This window comes from Canis lupus, chromosome 15, assembly GCF_048164855.1.
Source record: "Canis lupus baileyi chromosome 15, mCanLup2.hap1, whole genome shotgun sequence".
In the NCBI taxonomy this organism is placed as follows: domain Eukaryota; kingdom Metazoa; phylum Chordata; class Mammalia; order Carnivora; family Canidae; genus Canis; species Canis lupus.
In genome coordinates, this window is record NC_132852.1 from 30,728,182 (window position 1) to 30,746,829 (window position 18,648).

The 18,648-nt window shown below is 42.1% G+C and overlaps 1 long non-coding RNA gene across 1 annotated transcript in view; it reads left to right on the top strand.

Annotated features, from left to right (window-relative positions):
* Positions 1-18,648, top strand: part of LOC140604819 (uncharacterized) — a 44,752-nt gene that overhangs the window by 1,002 nt on the left and 25,102 nt on the right. The window contains exons 2-3 of the long non-coding RNA XR_012007646.1: positions 643-815; positions 1,373-1,564. This is a non-coding gene — a long non-coding RNA (uncharacterized lncRNA). The remainder of the gene's footprint in view (positions 1-642; positions 816-1,372; positions 1,565-18,648) is intronic.

Consider the following 18,648-nt stretch of genomic DNA (forward strand, 5'->3'; position numbering starts at 1 on the left):
AAGAAATGAGGGCCACTGTTTGCGGGGGGCGGTGGTGGTTGGCAGTGGAAGGGAGGAGAGGCTCCCAAAAGAGAATGTTTGGGCTGTGCCTGAAGGAAGCAGGCAGGAAGGGCATTGAGGACAGAGGGTGGTGCCTGAATGACACTTATCAGGATAGCAGGTGCCTTGTGTGATGGAGGGCAGTGTAGGGGACATGTATGGAGCTGCTGAGCCTGGGGCCCTGGGTTCCCATCCCTACCCCATACATTTCAAACCTTCCAAACCACGGAGCCAAGAGCAATTCACTTGTCTTGAAGGACAAACTCAATGCCCTTCTTTTACTCTGATGCTGTGTTTTCTAGATGTCGCTTCTCCAACAGCCAAGGGATGGGGAGGCTGTCTGTCCACACATGCCTTTTTGAGAGGCAGGCGTAACCTTCTTGGTCCCTGGGTGGCTAACCTCTGAGATTGTTTTGCCCATTTGCTAAAAATGACTATCTCTACCACTTGGTTAATTATGTGATTACAGCACCCAGTGACAAGGAGAAAATTAAAAATCCATGCTGCATTTTCTATAACACTTTATAGCTCTATGCAAAAGAGGGCAAATGCAATTTAGCTGAGCTGTGGTGAACAAGAGCTGTTTCCTTTCCCTCGTTTCAGCCCCTCCCTCATCTTCCCCTGGAGAGAAGCTGTGTTAGCAGTTGACTAAAGCAGGGAAGAGAGCAGGTGTGGACGAAAACATAAATTGCCATTATCCCTGACAATCCTGGACAGTGCCACCCACAGAGAAGGCGCTCAGCCAGATTTCCCCCTCCTAATTTCAATAAAGGCCAGTAAGTTGTGGACTTGTGGTGAGTACATTAGTGTAGGACACAGATTTAGCCTGGCCTCCACATTAGATCTTTATTTCTTTATGTTCACTCGTTGTGATCATGCCTCTTTTGAAAAATCCGAGATGCTCAGGTGGGGACTCACGGCTAACATGGCAAGATGACAGTTCTTGGAGCTGAGAGTTTGCCTCGTAGGTCTGGTGTCTGAGTGTTGGGCCAGAGTGCCCACTCTCTCTCAGCTTTAGTTCTTTCACTTATGAAATGGAGAGTTTTAAGATACATTTTTTTTCCTCGCATTTTCTCACATCTCTGAAATCGGGATGCCCTTTTAACGGATGGTGTTTGAACATGTGTCACAGTTTAATTGACTTCACTTTTTCTTTTTTAGTGTTCCATAAAATAATATTGAGTCTTAGAATGGGCATTTTAGGTTTGATGGGAAAGGATACAGGCTTGTTGTAGGGATCTAAAGAGGAGAGCTTTGTAATTCACCTGGCCCTCTGCAATATTCTTAGACTCCACGGACATCAGTTCTAATTTCAGTACCCTGTGTCACTTAGACAAGTTCTTCAAACCGGACTCTCTCATCTGGAAAACTGGAATGAAGTCCCCCACCCCATCTCCTTGAGAATTATCAAAAGGCAGTTTAGGACCGAGGAACCAAATGAAGAACAGACATCAACGTTATTGACAGCATCTCTACCTTCTTCAACAGATGTTTGTGGATGCAAAGATTCATGGAGGATACAAAGGTGAAGAAAAGCTGGGCACAGAGGCAGTTTATGGTTTGTGGGTGGAGGTGGCATCCATGGTCACAATAATACTAACATAATTAATATAATTATATTATACATATATACATATAATACACAGTTATGCATGAATAATAATACTATTAACACAATGCTATTAATATTAATAATACTACTATAAGGTGGAATGGGATAGATGTGGTAACTGAGGTAGAAAAAGCATGGTGAATAGAAGAAGAGACAATTTCAGCATACTAGTGGCTTTGAGTCTTGAATTATGATTTCAAAAATGTAGAAATGAAGGAAGTGGCCAATGGAACATGTTAGCAAACAGTAGATTGTGCTTAAGAGGTGACGTACTATCCAGTTTGACTCCAGGGTGTTTGGGACCTTCAGGGGCAAAGAAGCAGACCTGGGGACGACTCAGATGGCACCACTTCCTGCCCACTTGCTCAAGCCCAGCACTCTGGAGTCAGCTCTGATGTCTTTCCTTCTTTTTCCTCTGCTTCCCTCATGTGATCCAGTGTATGTCCCCAATGACTCGATTTACCTCTCTCTGTCTCTTTTGCTCCCTCTTGGTTCCAAGCCACCATCATCTCTCACTTTGACTCCACAAGAGCTTCCAAATGGGCTCTCTCTGCTTCATCTTTTGCCCATCCTCAGAGTAGCCAAACTGACCCATTTAGGCTGAATATCATGTTAGTTTGCTTCTTGGCTTAAAATCTACGAATGGCTTCTCCTCAGAGATGGAATAGAAATCCAAATTTCCCAGTTTGCTGACAAAGCCTATGTGGTCCAGGAACTGCCCTGTCTCCACTCTCCCCTCCTACCATTCTCTCTCCCATGTACTTGGAGCTCTACCCTTTCTGGTCTTCCTTCTGGTTCCACCAGGACTTTGTCTTGGCTAGTTCCTTTATTTGACATCCTTATCCCCTAGAGGGTCACGTGGCTTTGCTGCTTGTTATTTCAGGTCTCAGCTTCAGTGTCACTTGTTTAGATCCCCTTCCTAACCAACCATCCTATGGCATCTCCCTGCCATTCTCTGTGACTCAGTTTCCTTTTTTTTCAAAGCACTTATCACCATTTGGAACTTTGGTTTGCCTGCTTGAGTTGTTTCCCTCCTCCTAGTCTATAAAATTAGGAATCTGGACTGTCTTATTTTCCCAGTATCTTCCATGCCCGGAGCAGTACGTGACACTTAAAAGCTATTTGTTGACCACAAAACCAAGGCTGGAGTAGCGGGTTGAGGCTAGGTTTTGGTGTACTTGGGTGTCACACTACAGAGTCTAGACTTTACTCGATAATCCAGAGGAGTGGCATTACAAGTCTGTGAGCCCAGGGCTAACACAATGAGAATGAAGCTTTGAGAGTGTGAACTAATGGTGGGATGAAAGATGATTTTGAAAGGAGCTTTGAGATAAGACGTCAGTTAGGAAGCCAAACCTCAAATACTAGACTACTTGATTTTTTCTAAAATATCTGAAAATATCTGATGATCTTCTGGCTTCTTTCTTTAGCCTGTGCATAAGAAATAGTATTTGGATGCTCACATAATTATAATACTTTAGACATAAAACCATTAGAGCATTCATCACTTTTGCCCTTTGTTCCCTCCTCTCTTCTCAGTGTTGCTACCCTGTGACCTTATGGAAGCTGAGGGCCCAAGTCTTGTTTTTCCCTTGGTCTCAGAGTCTGGTACAGTATAAGGCATGGAGCAAGCACTTCATGTGCATTTGCAGACTGAATAAATGTAAGAAGTAAACACTTTTACTGTGTTTTCAGAAGGTATTATCCTGAGTCATTTCAGGTTGGCCCGTAGGCAAAAATCCTTTCTCCTGTGGAAACCTAGAAATGAAGCCTTTAATGACCTGGGGATGCTGAGGTAGAGACAAAGGGATGATGATGAGACGATGGTGAGATTTTATTCTGGTTTCTTCTCTAGGCTTTGACCTATTATTACAGCATTTTTTCAGGTCATAAATGAAGAAGAGGCATTTAGATCATTTCCCGGAGTACTGAGAAGATATCTATGGTCATAATTCAGTATGTTTTATTTTGGGGAATGAGAAATCCTGTTTTCATTTCATTTGTTGTTGCTAAGCTCTGAAGATTGCCAATTAGCCCTTGCCCTCACTGGATGCCTCGGTACATTTTTAAAATTCGTGGTCCTTGAAAAAACACAGCAAACAACCCTATTATTTTTCTGCACTTTTGTGTCTTTATTATAGCACTTACTCTAGTCTGCCTTATATTATAGTTATTTGTTGGTGTTTTCTTTTTTTTTTTTTCTTCTTTGCTAGATTGGGAACTCTGTCAGGCAGGCACATGCTCATTCATCTCTTAGCATGGTGCCAGGTACATGGAAGAAGCTTAATTGATGCAGGCTGTATTGCATTTGTTGTAATTGTGCCTTAAGACACAGAGAAGGCACTGTTGTTTTCTGTTTCCTCGGGAACTAAGAGTTAATGCCATATTTTTCCATCTTTCCTTTTGAGCTAAAAATATTTGTACATTGCCTTCAGGTGATTCATAAAGATTATCTATCTATCTATCTATCTATCTATCTATCTATCTATCTATCTATCTATCTAGTCTAAAAATACAGCTGTCTCTCCTGCAATGGACTGCTTTTTAGAAACTTGGCAGTATCCTTGGAATAAGACCTCCATTGGCATCTTCTGAATTTTTGCATTACTTTGCAACCTAAAGGATGTTTCCTGACTCACTGTCAATGAAGACTTCCATGGAGTTTTCATAAGAGGGGACTATGTGTGGAGTATAGGGTAGAATCAGACTTTAAAGTGATTCTTCCTTAAAGAGTAAGTAGTGGCAGAGGCTGTATGTGGTCTTGGGTTAAACTTGGGAGGAAAGTAGCAAACAGGGAATGGAAAGACCACCTTCCAAAGGGTAGCTTAGAAAGACCTGTGGAAATGGAGGCAGATGCTGGTGGCAAAAGGTTGTCTTGGTTGCCTGTCTGTCATCATGCGGGAACTCAAGATTCAGTCCATACTTCCAGAAAAACATCCCAGTTCCTTTCTTCCATGAGTCCTGGTTTCTCTTTGGGATTTGATTTTATGTTTCACAGAGCTAATTAAAAAATCATAGTGTTGATGTGTGGTTGGTGCTGGGGGAAGAGAAAGCTGGAGCCTCAGGGAAATGCATCAGAGTGATACCAGGAGACAGACGGTGCACTTAAAAGTTTCACAGAGGTGGTGCCAGCAGTTAAAAGAAACCCCTGTGAGCCAGCTTCAAGCCAGAGATCTTCAAATGATAGCTTAGGAGGGAGACTTTTCCAACAGCAGGCCATCAGGTGACTGATAGTTATTGATATCCAGAGAAAGCCATGGCACTAGATACAACTGAGCACAGAGTGGAGTATTATACAGAATGGTACCGTTAAGAAGGAAGGAGTTTCTTATTCTCTCAAGATAAATTAATATAAAAGATTCTTAAATAAGTGGTCATATCAATGATAGAGAAAACGATTGCTGTCAAATGAGTTAAATCAATCCTGGAGATGGACGAGAGATTATTCCAGTCTGGGTTGAACAAGCCAACATCCACAAGACATGCAAGGTTGTGATTTCTTGGTTTCTAGATTGTTTGCTAACCTGAGTCACCGAAGGTGAGGGCACTGACCATAAAGCTCTAGTTACAGAGGTGAAACCATCAATTCATTCTTCTTGGCAATGTAGTTTTCCCTAGAGGCTGGGAGAGGTTAGAGACGGCTCTGCACAGAGGCAGCAGAATGGCCCAACCACCCTATGGCTATAGCTCCCTGGTATAGGTTAGAGACCCCCTGGGATGGACAACCAGGCAGCCATGAGAATTGCCCAGGGAGATGGTTGTAAGATTGTGGTAAATGATTAAGGGGGTGGATGGCCTCAGCATGAGCCCAGCACCAGCACTCACTAGCTGTGTGACCTGGGCACGTAATTCATGTTTTTGTGCCTTGGATTCCCTACCTGTCAAGTGAGGATGATAAGGGTACCTCCTGCATGGGCTTTTTCTGTGGGGGATAAATAATAACATTAAGTATTATAATAGAGCAGTTACCCACGAACTAGAGCTTATGGGCCAAATCCAGCCTGCCACCTGTTTTTGTAAATAAAGTCTTATTGGGACTCAGCCATACCCATTCATTTCACATTGTCTGTGGCTGCTTTCATGCCACAATGGCAGAGCCGAGGAATTGTGACCGACACCATATATCCCACAAAGCCTAAAGTATTTATTCTCTGGCTCTTGACAAAAAAGTTGTCCTGACCTCTGTTAGGGGCTTCCAAAGGCAACCATGCCAATCAGGAGGGACAAGACCACTAAACACATGAGAAAGGGAATTTGCAAGATCTCTTATAGTTGGCAGATAAGAAGACTGGGGAACATAAGTGGGGTGGTGGAGTGTGACTCACAGCTCTAATTTTCCCTAAATTCACACGTCAGTTATATGAAGAACACAGCCCTGTTGTGTTTTTTCCACTGCAGCATATAACTGGTGCATAGCGTTGCACTGCCTCTCTGTCAGAGCACCAGGCTTTCCTTGCTGGGCAAGTGTGTGGATTGCTTGAGGCCTTCCTTGTTGTCCTCGGGCTTCCTACCTGTCTTTCCCTGATCGTGGAATACAGTTGTGTGTTGGGGTCTTCCCAAGCAGGATGGCAGGGAGCGAGATGCCAGAGCACAAGAGGTGGAATTGCAATTTTATTTGATGGGAAGGGATTTTGTTTATTGTGTTTGAGTTAGCATGTTTCTGTGAACACCCCTCAGGCAGAAAGGAATCTGCAGCCTCATAAAAATCAGTGTAGTTTCTGCCGATCACAGATGTGGGCTCACTCAGGGAAATGCTCAGATAAATGCTTTGAATTTAAAGCCTCAGGGGACTGGACAGGTCTTTTTGGTATAATTGGAAGAATTCATATAAACCAACTTTACCCCACATATCCTATTCCCTGCCAGGGGCTGAAGTCTGACAGTTGACAGTCACACGTTTCAGGATAGATCTGAAGGGTCCTTAGGAAGGAGACCCGTATTTTGATGGTATTTATAATACCCTGTTATCTGGGGGAGCTGTCTCCTAAACCAGCAAACATATTTGAAAGGTTAGAGTCTTATAATCATTAAATGACAAGGCCAGTAAGGTCGTAGAGATCACTGACCAGCTCCTCTCTGTAAGGCAGAAAACGAGGGCCAGAAATTAGATGAGACCTATTCACAGCCATGCCGTCAATCACAAATCGATGTTCTGACATTAAAGGAGGTAAGATAAAAGGTCTGGGTCAGTGGGATCTCCAGACCTCTAGGGTGCCTTGAAGGTTTTATTAGATTTGTGAGTGGTTTTCTGCTACCTGTATTTACCCACGTTAAGGTCAAGTAGGTTAACTAAAATGTCGGGTTTTATCATTTTTGTTAGAAATATATTAACCTGGTGTGTTAATATTGGCTATTGCATGTAACTGGAAAGCTCTGATGGACATTTCATATGTATTATATAGAAAATCAGAGCTTATTATTGCATAAATATGTGATATATATGATATATTTATAATAAAGCTGGAGGCCCAATTCTATCCACATTTTTTTTCTAAGTATGGCATCCATAAGGGGATGCCTAATAAAAAGGAATTTCTAGTGGAGAAATCATTTGGAACCACTGATCTAGACCAGGAATCAACAACCAATAGCAGGCAGGCCAAACTAGTCTTTGTAAATAAAAATTTGTTAGAACTCAGACACGCTCATTATATTGTCCTATGAAGGAGTGAACCTGGGAGGGAGAGTGACCTGTCCCTGGCCATTTGGCCATACCTAGAAGAGTCAGGCCCGAAACCATGTTTTTAGTTTCCCTCTTTGGTTACCCTACCCCGCTTGGTCCTGCACAAACCTGCTCAGGATCTGCTGCTCCAATTACTGCCCATTTATATTAAGAGGTGATGGGATCCTATGCAGAGGAAGATTTTGAAAAGGGGAAAGGAGGCAAAAGTCTGGAACATGGGTGACTCTTGGTATCAGGGAGGTCACGATGGGGGAATTAGGGCTGGGTCCATGGTAAGAGCGAATTTATCATTAGGTGTAGCCACCTTTTTCCACCTGATGTCTTAATTTTTTTTTCTTTCTGCTAGAGACTTAATTACCTGTTATTGAATCAGCATTTATAGGACACATACTATGCATCAGGCCCTGGTCATGGCTTTATAAGCAGATGTTATCAATCCCTATGACAAACATATAGAGCAAGGGACTATTTTTATTCTTATTTTAAAAAAAATATTTGAGATAAGAGAGCAGAACTAGAGAGAGAGAGCATAAGTGGGGGGATGAGGTTGGGAAGGCAGAGGGAGAAGCAGACTCCCTGCTGAGCAGGGACACCAATGTGGGGCTCAATCCTAGGATTCTGGGATCGTGACCTGAGCCAAAGGCAGATGCTCAACCCACTGAGTCACCTACGCGTCCCTATTTTAAAGATGATGAGACAAAGGCACAGAGATGTTAAGTAACATGCCCACTGTCACAGAGCTGGAATGTGGTATAACGGGGGTTTGAATGTATTAAGGGAAACTCTAGAACTGGTGTCATCAGAATGGCCCTTTTTATATATTCTTGTTGCTTCTCTGACGACTGGGCCTGCGATGGTAGGGAGAGGTGCTCTTTTTTTTTTCTTCTTCTTTCCGAAAGAAAGCAAAATTTACATTTATATTAACTATAATTTCATTCTCTGTGACTCAGCACAGAAAACCTTTCTGTGTCTTCTTACAGGATGAGGCTGCTCATCCTTCAAACACCCTACCAGGAAGAAGCAACTAATAATATTAATAATACTTACCTCCTGGTTTACAAGGCCCTGCTCTATATAATTTACCCCAAGAGACCAGGATGCTCAAAGACAGGGAAAGAATAAGAAGATTAGTTTTTAGTGAAGGAAGTTCTGTAACTGGATGCAAACTATAACTTGAAAATAATAAACAAGTCCAAATGGAATTATCTTTGAAACTGTCTTTAATATGATTACAAGTGAAATAATCTTGGGACACCCGGGTGGCTCAGTCAGTTAAGTGTCTGACTTCAGCTCAGGTCATGATCTCAGGGTCCTGAGATCGAGCCTCGTGTCAGACTGCCTGCTCAGTGGGGGTAGCATCTTACATAGCTAATAGTATAATATCAAAACCAGGATATTGACATCGGTGCAGTCCAAAAAGCTCATGCAAATTTCACTAGTTTTACATATGCTTATTTGTGGATATGTATACATGTATAGTTCTATGCAATTTTATCACGTGCACATTTGTTTAAGCACCACTGTAATCAAGATATGATATTGTGCCATCACCACCAGGACCCCTGGTGTTACCCTTATAGCCACCCCCATGCCCCTCTCAAGTATCATCCCAAGCCCCTGGCAACCACTCCTCTGTTCTCTATAATATTGTCATTTTAAGAAAGTTCTGTAGATTCGATCATAGGGTATTTAGCCTTTTGAGATTGATTTCTTTTTCACTCATCATAATGTCCTCGAGATCCATTAAAGTTGTTACACATATGAAAGTTCATTCCTTTTTATTGCTCTGTAGTATTCCCATGATGTAGATATACCACTGTTTGACTACCTGTTTAAGAACATTTTGGTTGTTTCCAGTTTTGACTATTTCTGTGAACATTTGTGAGTAGTTTTATTTTAATATATAAGTTTTCATTTCTCTGGGATAAATGCTTAAGACTACAATATTGCGTCCTAGAGTAAGTAATGCTTAGTATATAAGAAATTGCCAAACTATTTTCCAGAGTGATTGAGCTGTTTTACAGTCCCACGAGCAATGTATGAGTGGTCCCGTTTTTCTGCATCTTCACTAGCATTGGGAATTATCATTTTAACAGTTCTGATAGCTTTGTAGTGACTTATTATTGTGGTTTTAACTTATATTTCCCAAATGGCTAATGATATTGAACATATTTTCATGTGCTTATTTGCAACTGAATATCCTTCTTAGTCTCTATGTACTATGCCCATTTTCTAATTGGATTACTTGCTGTTGAGTTTTGAGAGTTCTTTATATATTTTAGATATAAAGCCTTTATTGGATATGTAGTTTGCAAACATTTTTTCCTACTCTATAGTTTATCTTGTCATCCTCCTTATAGGCTTTCTTTCCCCACCCTGAGTAAAAGTTTTTAATTTTATTAAGGTTCAATTTGTCAATTTTTCTTTTGATGGACTATGCTTTAGGTATCAGATGAAATCTCTACAGGAGGGTAGGAGTTGGCTGGAGTAATGGTATGGAAGGGACATGGAGGTTAACCACAAAACACTAAAAGACTAAGCATCCCTTTCATTCTCCCTGCATGAAATGTGGCCTTATGCTTTGTTTTAATGTCAGGCCATGGATGGGGGTACGGGGAGAGTGCACATGGGCATGCCTTGAAGGTACAGTAAAGGAGACAGTAAAGGAGATGGGGTGTCAGTCGTATGGGCACAGAATAAAACCCTCTAGAGCCAAGAGTTATCTCTGAGAATTAATGGACTGCTTTCTTCCAGCCTATTCAAATAATCCAGCTCATTTCATGTGAGATAAATTACAGGACCTTGCCACCCTGGCTCCCCCGGGATGACATTTCTGTGATTCATGGCACTTGCCCCTGGGGAGGCTGAAGTGGGGAGAGGGCCTGCCTTACTGACTGATGACTTGTGGCCTGCTGACCTCGCCGCAAGGATGCTGCTCAAGGAGCAGGGGTGGGGGTGGGGGTGATGTGAATTTAAATGACAGGACAGGCTGGGAGTGTGCTCCTGAAGAGGTACACTCTTAAGGACCACTGTCAAGTTAAATCCCAGCATCAATGTTGGGCATTCTAAGGAAACTGATGTGACTTAAGCAAATACCCCAAGTGGCCTGAGTTTAGCTTTGTTGTGCTTGGCTTTTGTTATTGTTGGTGGTTCTGTTGTGTAGGTTATTTTTGAAGGGAGAAGAGAATGCTAAATATAAGCTAGAAATGATGCATGCAGTCTGCCAGAAATGGAGTCTAGAACATGATCTTTAGTGGCCAGAGGATTCTACAGGGTGGCATGTGTATCTGGTCCTTTGCATGATGGAGATTCATGGGAATTAACCATAAAGCAGCACTCCTCCCCCCATCCCTTTAAACCTATTCACAAGAGCTGGTTGTCCTGCCACCAGATAACAACTCTGACTTTTCTGGTTAACTCTTTGGTAGTATAAAATCCAACCAATACTTGAAATAACAAACAGCCTAGTTTCAGAAAGTAGAATGTGGACCGCTTCAGTATAACTAGTAAGTCCATTCTGTCTCCCCATTAAGACTTCTCCCACCGCCTCCAGCTCCAGCCAGTTTCCAGCGGGGAGAGAGGTGTGTGGTCCACTTCTCCTCTGTTTCCTGCCTTGTCTGACTACCTGTTATTTCTTTTTTTTTCTTTTTCTTTTTTTAAAATAAAAAAAAAAATTTTATTTTTTACCTGTTATTTCTGACCCCTCTAGGTTAGAGACAAGAAGGCAGGTGGAAGGACCAGGGGAACAGAATATTATTTAATGGGCACTGTTGGAAGCTGGCTTCAAGCTCTCTAAGCTTGGCAGATATTTAAAATAGAATCTTCCTCCCTTACGTTACTCTGGTTGGTCCTCTGGAGGCTCATCTCCCAGTTCCTACTGGGCTCTTACCAGCTATTCCCTTCTTGCAGCAGAGATACTTGTACTGTGGCTGGTCCCTTACTCCCCTCACAGCCCGTGGGAATTTGGCACTACCTTCAGCTAGCATCTCTCTAGGACAGACACTCCTCTCTTTCTTGCCTGTTTTTCTTGCTCTGTTATCCAACAACAGCAGACATTTACTGAGATCTTATTGCATGTAAGGCACCAACGGGAGAGGTTTGCGTTCTTTACTTCCCCACAAGTCAGAGAAGCATGTACGATGACTGTTTTGCTATTGAGGAAACTAACACCTGGAGAAAGAGAAAATAGTCTGTTTAATATCGTGGAGCTGGTAACTAGCAAAATAATAGTAAAAAAAAAAAAATTTAAAAAAACTTGACTTCAAGACTGCCTGGCTTTCTTTCTTTCTTTTTTATTTATTCGAGAGACATTGAGAGAGAGAGAGAGAGAGAGAGGCAGAGACACAGACACAGGCAGAGGGAGAAGCAGGCTCCATGCAGGGAGCCCAACGTGGGACTCGATCCCAGGTCTCCAGGATCATGCCCTGGGGTGAAGGCAGCGCCAAACCGCTGAGCCACCTGGGCTGCCCCTGCCTGGCTTTCAATCTCTGTGTTGTTTGGCTTTATACCTTAAGTTTAGGATTGCTTTGTTTGGAAGCAAAAATCTCAAGCCACGCTTTGTTCTTACCTATTTCCCTGTCTTTTGATGGGAGAAATGAGTTGACTCTTTTGAAACACCGAGAAAACTTTACCCTTTAAAACATCAGCTCTTCACCCTATACCTCTAGCACCCGGAGGCGTGTTTTCTTCGCCCCCTTTGGGCCACTTAATTACATTCTCTCTTCTTTGGGAGCAAAGCTGACATGTAATTATTTTCATGATTAACACTCTTGTGCAGCTAATTGTAATTATGCCTTATAATCACAGTTATGCTCGTCAATTACTCATTCCTGCCTCACTTGAATGTTTTTCTTTATCTCAGCTTCACCAAGCTGATGGAGTGAATGTGCCTGCTTCTACCCTCCTTCCTGCCCCCACTCACAAATATAGACACATACACACACACACACACACACACACACACACACTCTTCTGAATGATGCATGACCATTATCTGGTCTTCTCTCTTTGTTCTTACCTTTGTTCATGCTCTGTTTCACTGTGCTATTTCACTGGCCACTGCCATTTGCCCCTCACTTTTGGCTTGGCATGTTTTTAATTGTCTCCTATTGACCCCGTTGGTGAGGGAGGGGTTATGGCCAAGTACATGAAATGGGACATAGGCCAGATGAGCTCAATGGTACTTTATGAGTCACAGACACTCCCTGCCCTGAGGAGGTGAACACTGGGCCTTGCAGGGCCAGATGGCAGCTGGGCTTGGGAACCCAGTGAATATCCAGGGGCTGTGGGAGGCAGACTTTGTGTTGTCTAGAGGTCAGAGTTACCCTAAAAGGAAGCAATTGGCTTATTTCAATAATAGTGTGGGCTGACAGGTATCTGACACTTGCTTCTCTGGGATACATAGAAAATAACGTGATGCCCACCACAAGGAGAGTCTTGTAGCTAAGTTTTATCCACGGGAACACAGTGGAGAGTGGGACTTGCTGATGAGTCATTCAAGAATGTCACCAGGTGTTGAGCCAGCACATAATATTAGGCCTTATTCTAGGCCTTAGGCTGTACTGCTGTCTCCTCGAAGTGGGAAGTTAGTTTGCTGTAACATGAAGAAGTGTAAGCATGGGCCTTGGCAGTGGACTGGGCAGCTTTGAGCCTTTGGATCACGGGAAAGTCACATAACATTCCTGTGCCTTGATTTCCCCACCTGCAAATGGGAATAATGTGCACCTTCTTCATCAGGCAGTTGTGAATACGAATCCAGTTCTGTGTTGTCTCTACAGCCCTTGGCTCAGGGCCCAGCCCACTCCATATTGCTCAGAACATTCATCCAGTCTTCGGAGCAAGTCTCCTTCTGTTTTGATCTTTGAGCTCTCAAGGGTCTCAGGGACAACTAAGTCCTCTCTGCTTCCTAAGATGGTTGAAGAAAATGATGTGGCCTAATATGGTTCTAGATTACAGAACTCAAATTCTGGTGGCCGGCCACACTGGGCTCCATAAAGAGGAGCTGAGTGCAGTCTCTCTAGACCTAGTGCATCTCTCCCTCTCACCTCCCTCCCTCTCAGTCCAGGGCCATTCAATCACTTAAATCATCAGCACCACACACCGTTCACTTTTCCTCAAATATGCTCCGTCCTGGGCTACAGCCTGACCTACCTCAGGGGCCTCAATTCTATATTGGGCTTCACGAGTTTCAAGACACGTGGGGTTGACAATCAGGCTGCCCCGATGCTGCTTCAGGGATGCTCTCCATCATCTCTGCCTATCAAAAGCTCTAAATTCATTAATCGATTTTATTCTTCAAGGCCCAGGAGGTATCTTCCCATGAAACTCCTTTATTCTCTTAGCAGGACATGATATTGTCCTTTTCTTGTGCCTTTATTTATGGTCTGTTCCAGGCTTGGACACTTACCCATCATAACTGTGTCTTGTGTTGCTGATGATACTTTTATAAATGCAAATGTCATCATCTGCCTAAGATGTGAGTCTGGTACAGGGTGGGCACTGGATGTACTGTTTCTGATTAACCTCCTGAAAACCATGTGTGTGCTCCTGAAGCCTGGTGGGATAGCATGCGTGGTCCTGGAGGAGTAGGAAAAACAGGGCCCAGGGTTTTGAGAGGCAACATCTCCTGACTCCTATTTTTGGCTCAACTGCTGATGCTCTGCTTACATTTTGCTGTCTGGTGGAGAGAAGCTGATCCTGGGCTTGGTTTTAATTTCTGACCTCAAATCTGAGTCACGCAAACTAGGGCCCTGATCCTGGAGAGTTTGGTAGCAAGATTTGCTCTGGAAAAGCGGAAGAAGGAAAAGCGGAAGAAGGAAAAGCAACTAACATGCACTGAGTGCCTTATACATGCATCCTATGACAGCCATTACCACCCTACAAATCACATCTCTCTGTTGCAGACATCGTGCACAGATTGTACAGGGGGATTCTCCAGGAAGCAGGCTCTGAGCTGGAGACTGGCGTATGAGGAATATATTGGGGAGAGTTCCTGGGTTTAATGGGGAAAGAAAGGAAGCAGGCGTTGGGTAGAGGAAGAGGTTGGGCCACTATATAGTCACAACGAAGGCTTTGGTCATTCCAAACACATTTCTTGTCTTCCTTGAATCCATGGCCTCATCTCTGAAAATCACTTCTCATAGTGTAGGCCCCAGTGCTGGGTTTTCCTCTGACACCTTTATCTTGATCTTTGATGACCTTTGATCTGCCAGGAACAGGTCCTGGACCAAAGTTGGGCCCATCAACTGTTCTTTCCTGGGACTGACACACGGGGTACCAGTTAGTCCGAGTGGTGGCAGTCATTTTATGCTGTATGCATGGAATGTTGAGAAAGTCAGTCTGGACAGCATGTTAGCTATAGCTAATAATATTAGTTATATACTTGAATGTTGCTAAGAGAGTAGTTCTTAAAAGTTCTCAGTACAAGAGAAAATATATTTGAAACTATGTGTGGTGATGGATGTTAATTAGCTTCGTTGTGGCAATCATTTTGCAATATATACAAATAACAAACCATTATGTTGTACACCTGAAACTAAGATAATGTTATATGGCAATTATATCTCAAAAATTAAAAATTAAAAAAAGAGACAGTGAGACAAACATAATGCTTCTCAATCTTATCAGTAATAAGAGGAATAAAAAAAAAAAGAGGAATGGAAATTAGATGGAAATACCAATTTTCACTGGTGAGAATGACCACTATTTAAAAGAATAACGGTGGGATCCCTGGGTGGCGCAGCAGTTTGGCGCCTGCCTTTGGCCCAGGGAGCAATCCTGGAGACCCGGGGTCGAATCCCACATCAGGCTCCCGGTGCATGGAGCCTGCTTCTCCCTCTGTCTGTGTCTCTGCCTCTCTCTCTCTCTCTCTCTCTGTGACTATCATAAAAAATAAAAATAAAAAAAAAATAAAAGAATAACGGTATTTGGGATTGGTAATGGTATTGAGAAATAGTGCACAGTTAGATTACAAAATTGAGTAAAAAATGATGATAGAATTCTGGAGAGCAGTTTTATACCATGTCACTAAAGTCTGAGGTAAGAACTTTGACTTCTAGAAATCTCATTAAAAAAACAAACAAACAAAAAAAACAAAACCAGTCTATAAAGAGACAGACATGATAACTCATATAACACGTGAGGTCAAAAGGAGGTGAAGTGACAAAACTCCTGGATTCCTGAGGATTTAATGTTTCTTAGTCCTCTTTGCTTGTGAGGCCTGATTGCTCTTCCCATCCTTGGTTCTGTAAAATAGCCTGGTGTTCTCTTCTTTTGCACCTTCCCTTTCCTCAAATCAAAGATGGCTTCTGTTACTTACAAGGAAAAGAGTGTTGAGTAAGAGTACAGATGATAACCTTGAGGTTCAGAGAGTTCGAGGAACTTATCCAAAATTACACTGCAAATCAGTAACAGAACAAGGATCGAAACGCAGGTTACTTTCTTTCTTTCTTTTTTTTTTTTTTCCAGCAGAAATTTTTTCTGTAGTGCAGTATTTCAAATGTAAAATTAACTAAAATAAAGTTGAAGCTTTGGGAGTATTTTATTCATTTACACTTGTTAAAGCTTTTAATGTTTTAAAGCAAATTCCTGTCAGTATTTCAGTAGATTTGATCAATTTAAAAAACTTGGGTATAGGCAGAGTAGATACTATAATCTTCATTTTGCAAATAAGGAAGCTGAAGCCTGGGTCTGGAACAAAGTTGAGAGAGAGAGAGAGAGAGAGGGGCTGAATTTCAAAGATGAGTCCAACACATCCAGTTTGGTCTTCAATATCCTCTTCTCTGGATGAGTAGAGTTGACTCAAAAGGGGCAGAGGCCAAAAGACTCTGTTAGATGTTGGCTCCTGTGGAGTTGGAGTTAGAATGAACATTTTAGCTGAGGAATCATGAAATGCTGAGAACTGGAAGAAGCCAGGTTCTGAATGCTGTGAAGATCAGGGACAAACACCAAATACTAGGACCAGAGGGAGTCCCTTGGATCTTATAGATCCAGAAAATTGAAAAAAATGTTGAAGCGAACATGAGGAGACCCCTAGATCTGTGTGGTTTACTGTCTACCGAGGGTGCCTGCCATGCTTATTAGGGTCAACCTAAAGAACCAGAGTCGGGGAGATAGTATCATGTGATACAAGGTTGGCTGTTCTGTATAATTTTTCCCACTCAGTATTGAATTCTTTTTCAGAATGAGGCCAGGTATAAATAAATAATAAACAAACGAGGAAAGGAAGAGTGCTTCAGGCTAATGTGAAGTTTCATATAATCACTCTCACTTCTTTGACTCTGAGCTATTATCTTTGGAGTTTTGAAAATAAATCTAATATAGACTACAGATACTTTGAACTCTGTAAGTCATAAGTTTTAAGATAGGAATAGAAATGCAATTTTCTTTCTGAAAATTTTCAACTAGTGTATCTCATTCATGACCTATTCCAGATCTCCATTCGGCAGTCCAGTGCCAGAATTCTGTTGATTATACTCTATTGGTGCATGGGTGCATGCTCTTTGTCATTGGCTAACAAATTCCTACATGTGCTTCTCTGTTGGAGATTCTGGTGAGCAGAGAAACCATGGTTAACTGGCCAGTCTGCATCATTTTATTCTAATATTTCCATGTCCACTCTCTATTCTTCTGTCGGCCTGATGACAATAGCATTGGTCATCTGAAAGTCCAATGGGTTTTTCTATGGGTATTCAATGGAATCCGATGCATAATTTTTTTTTTGAGAAGGTAAATATGCATCTTCAAGAGATTCAAAAGAGAAGTGGTTGTGTGTGTTGTCCACTTTAAGAGTATAACAGCCAGTTATTTTGCCAGCAAGATGGGTTTATTGGGGAATAGCAGAGGAATTGGAATTAGGGACATGCAAGCTATGACAAACCATAGTTAGTCTGGAGACCAAAGGAGAGGAACGTTACTTTACAGGAAAAGATAGGAAGTTAGGAGGGGCTGCTTTGAGAAGAAGTTCATGGGAGCAAAGCAAGAGCTCTGGGTGATGATGGTTTCTCAATAGTTGAGCAGTATTTTTGTATTGGCAGAGCTTGTTGCTGGACAAGGAGGCAAGGTAAGAATCTGCCCATTGGGTCTACATTTGACAGAGTGGTAGTGTGCGAGAGCTCCCCTTTCTGGCTTCCTGACTTCACTTAAAATAAGGTTTCCTTTATTCAGTTTCACAATGTGCATGTCAGAGTGTATGTATACCTGCAGCTGTATGTGTGGGTTTGTGGGAAGAGGTGAGCAACATATGAGTGTGGTGGATATAGGGTGGTAAAATGCCTACTTTGAATTATTCCATTCTTTTCAACTAAACAAGGACAATTTAAAACATTGCTTCTGTTCTAGATTTCACTGAAACTTGGATTCAGCCCATGCTTCTGTTGACATCACCTTTATCAGGGAGCACTGGGGGCAGGGCTATGGTGGCAAAAAGGATTCTATTACCTATTCTGAAGAGGACAGAGTCCTTTTCAGATGAATAAATAGAGAGCAGCCTTCCAGCTCTGAGGTGACTGTTTTACAGGAAAGTATTTGTTTTGAGTGCTAATGTGAACCACAAGTATTAATCTGGGCTCTTCATTTCATTGACATGCTTCACATTCTATGTGGTTTCCTGCTGTGACATTTGTAACTGTTGAAAGTGCTCAGTGTCCTGCTGTTCCTCCTTGACAAGTCCACTAAGCAATGGTGGCATTGACTGGTGTCTCCCTGGGCCTACTGTCATAGTGATGTCACTAGGACAGGCTGCCTCCCCACCAGAAATACGCTTTACTTGCCTGGTTTAGTTGGATCAGAATTTATAATTTAGAGTTAGAAAGCACATAAAGGGCTTATTTCTGTGAAATATGAAATGTGAAAATGCAGAGTCAGAAAAACGAAGCCATTTGGCTAACAGAAGAATTATGGGTAGTGGGGAAATTAGAACCTAGGGTTATTTCTATTGTGATGATTCTGTGGTATTTAATGATTAATTATTCAGACCCTGTATTTATCAAACACATAAGCCATTTACAAAATTTTTCAATCCATACTCAATATTTTTCCATGTGCTCTCCTAGGAGATTAGGGACAGAGAGTCTTGATTTCACATGGGAGTATTGAATGGTTAAGAAATGTAAGTAGCAATGCTTAAGTCAATTAAGTCAGTGACTTGAATGAGTGGTTTACAAACAAACACTTTGAGGTGTTTGAGCCAATTGTTAAATTCAATTGGCTCTGTTTTGGCTCCTATTTTGGAATTCCAACACCTGTTAAGTATTAAGTAAATTTGGAAAGAATAGGCACACACCATATTTGCTCTTTCAGGCTCCTACAGATTGAT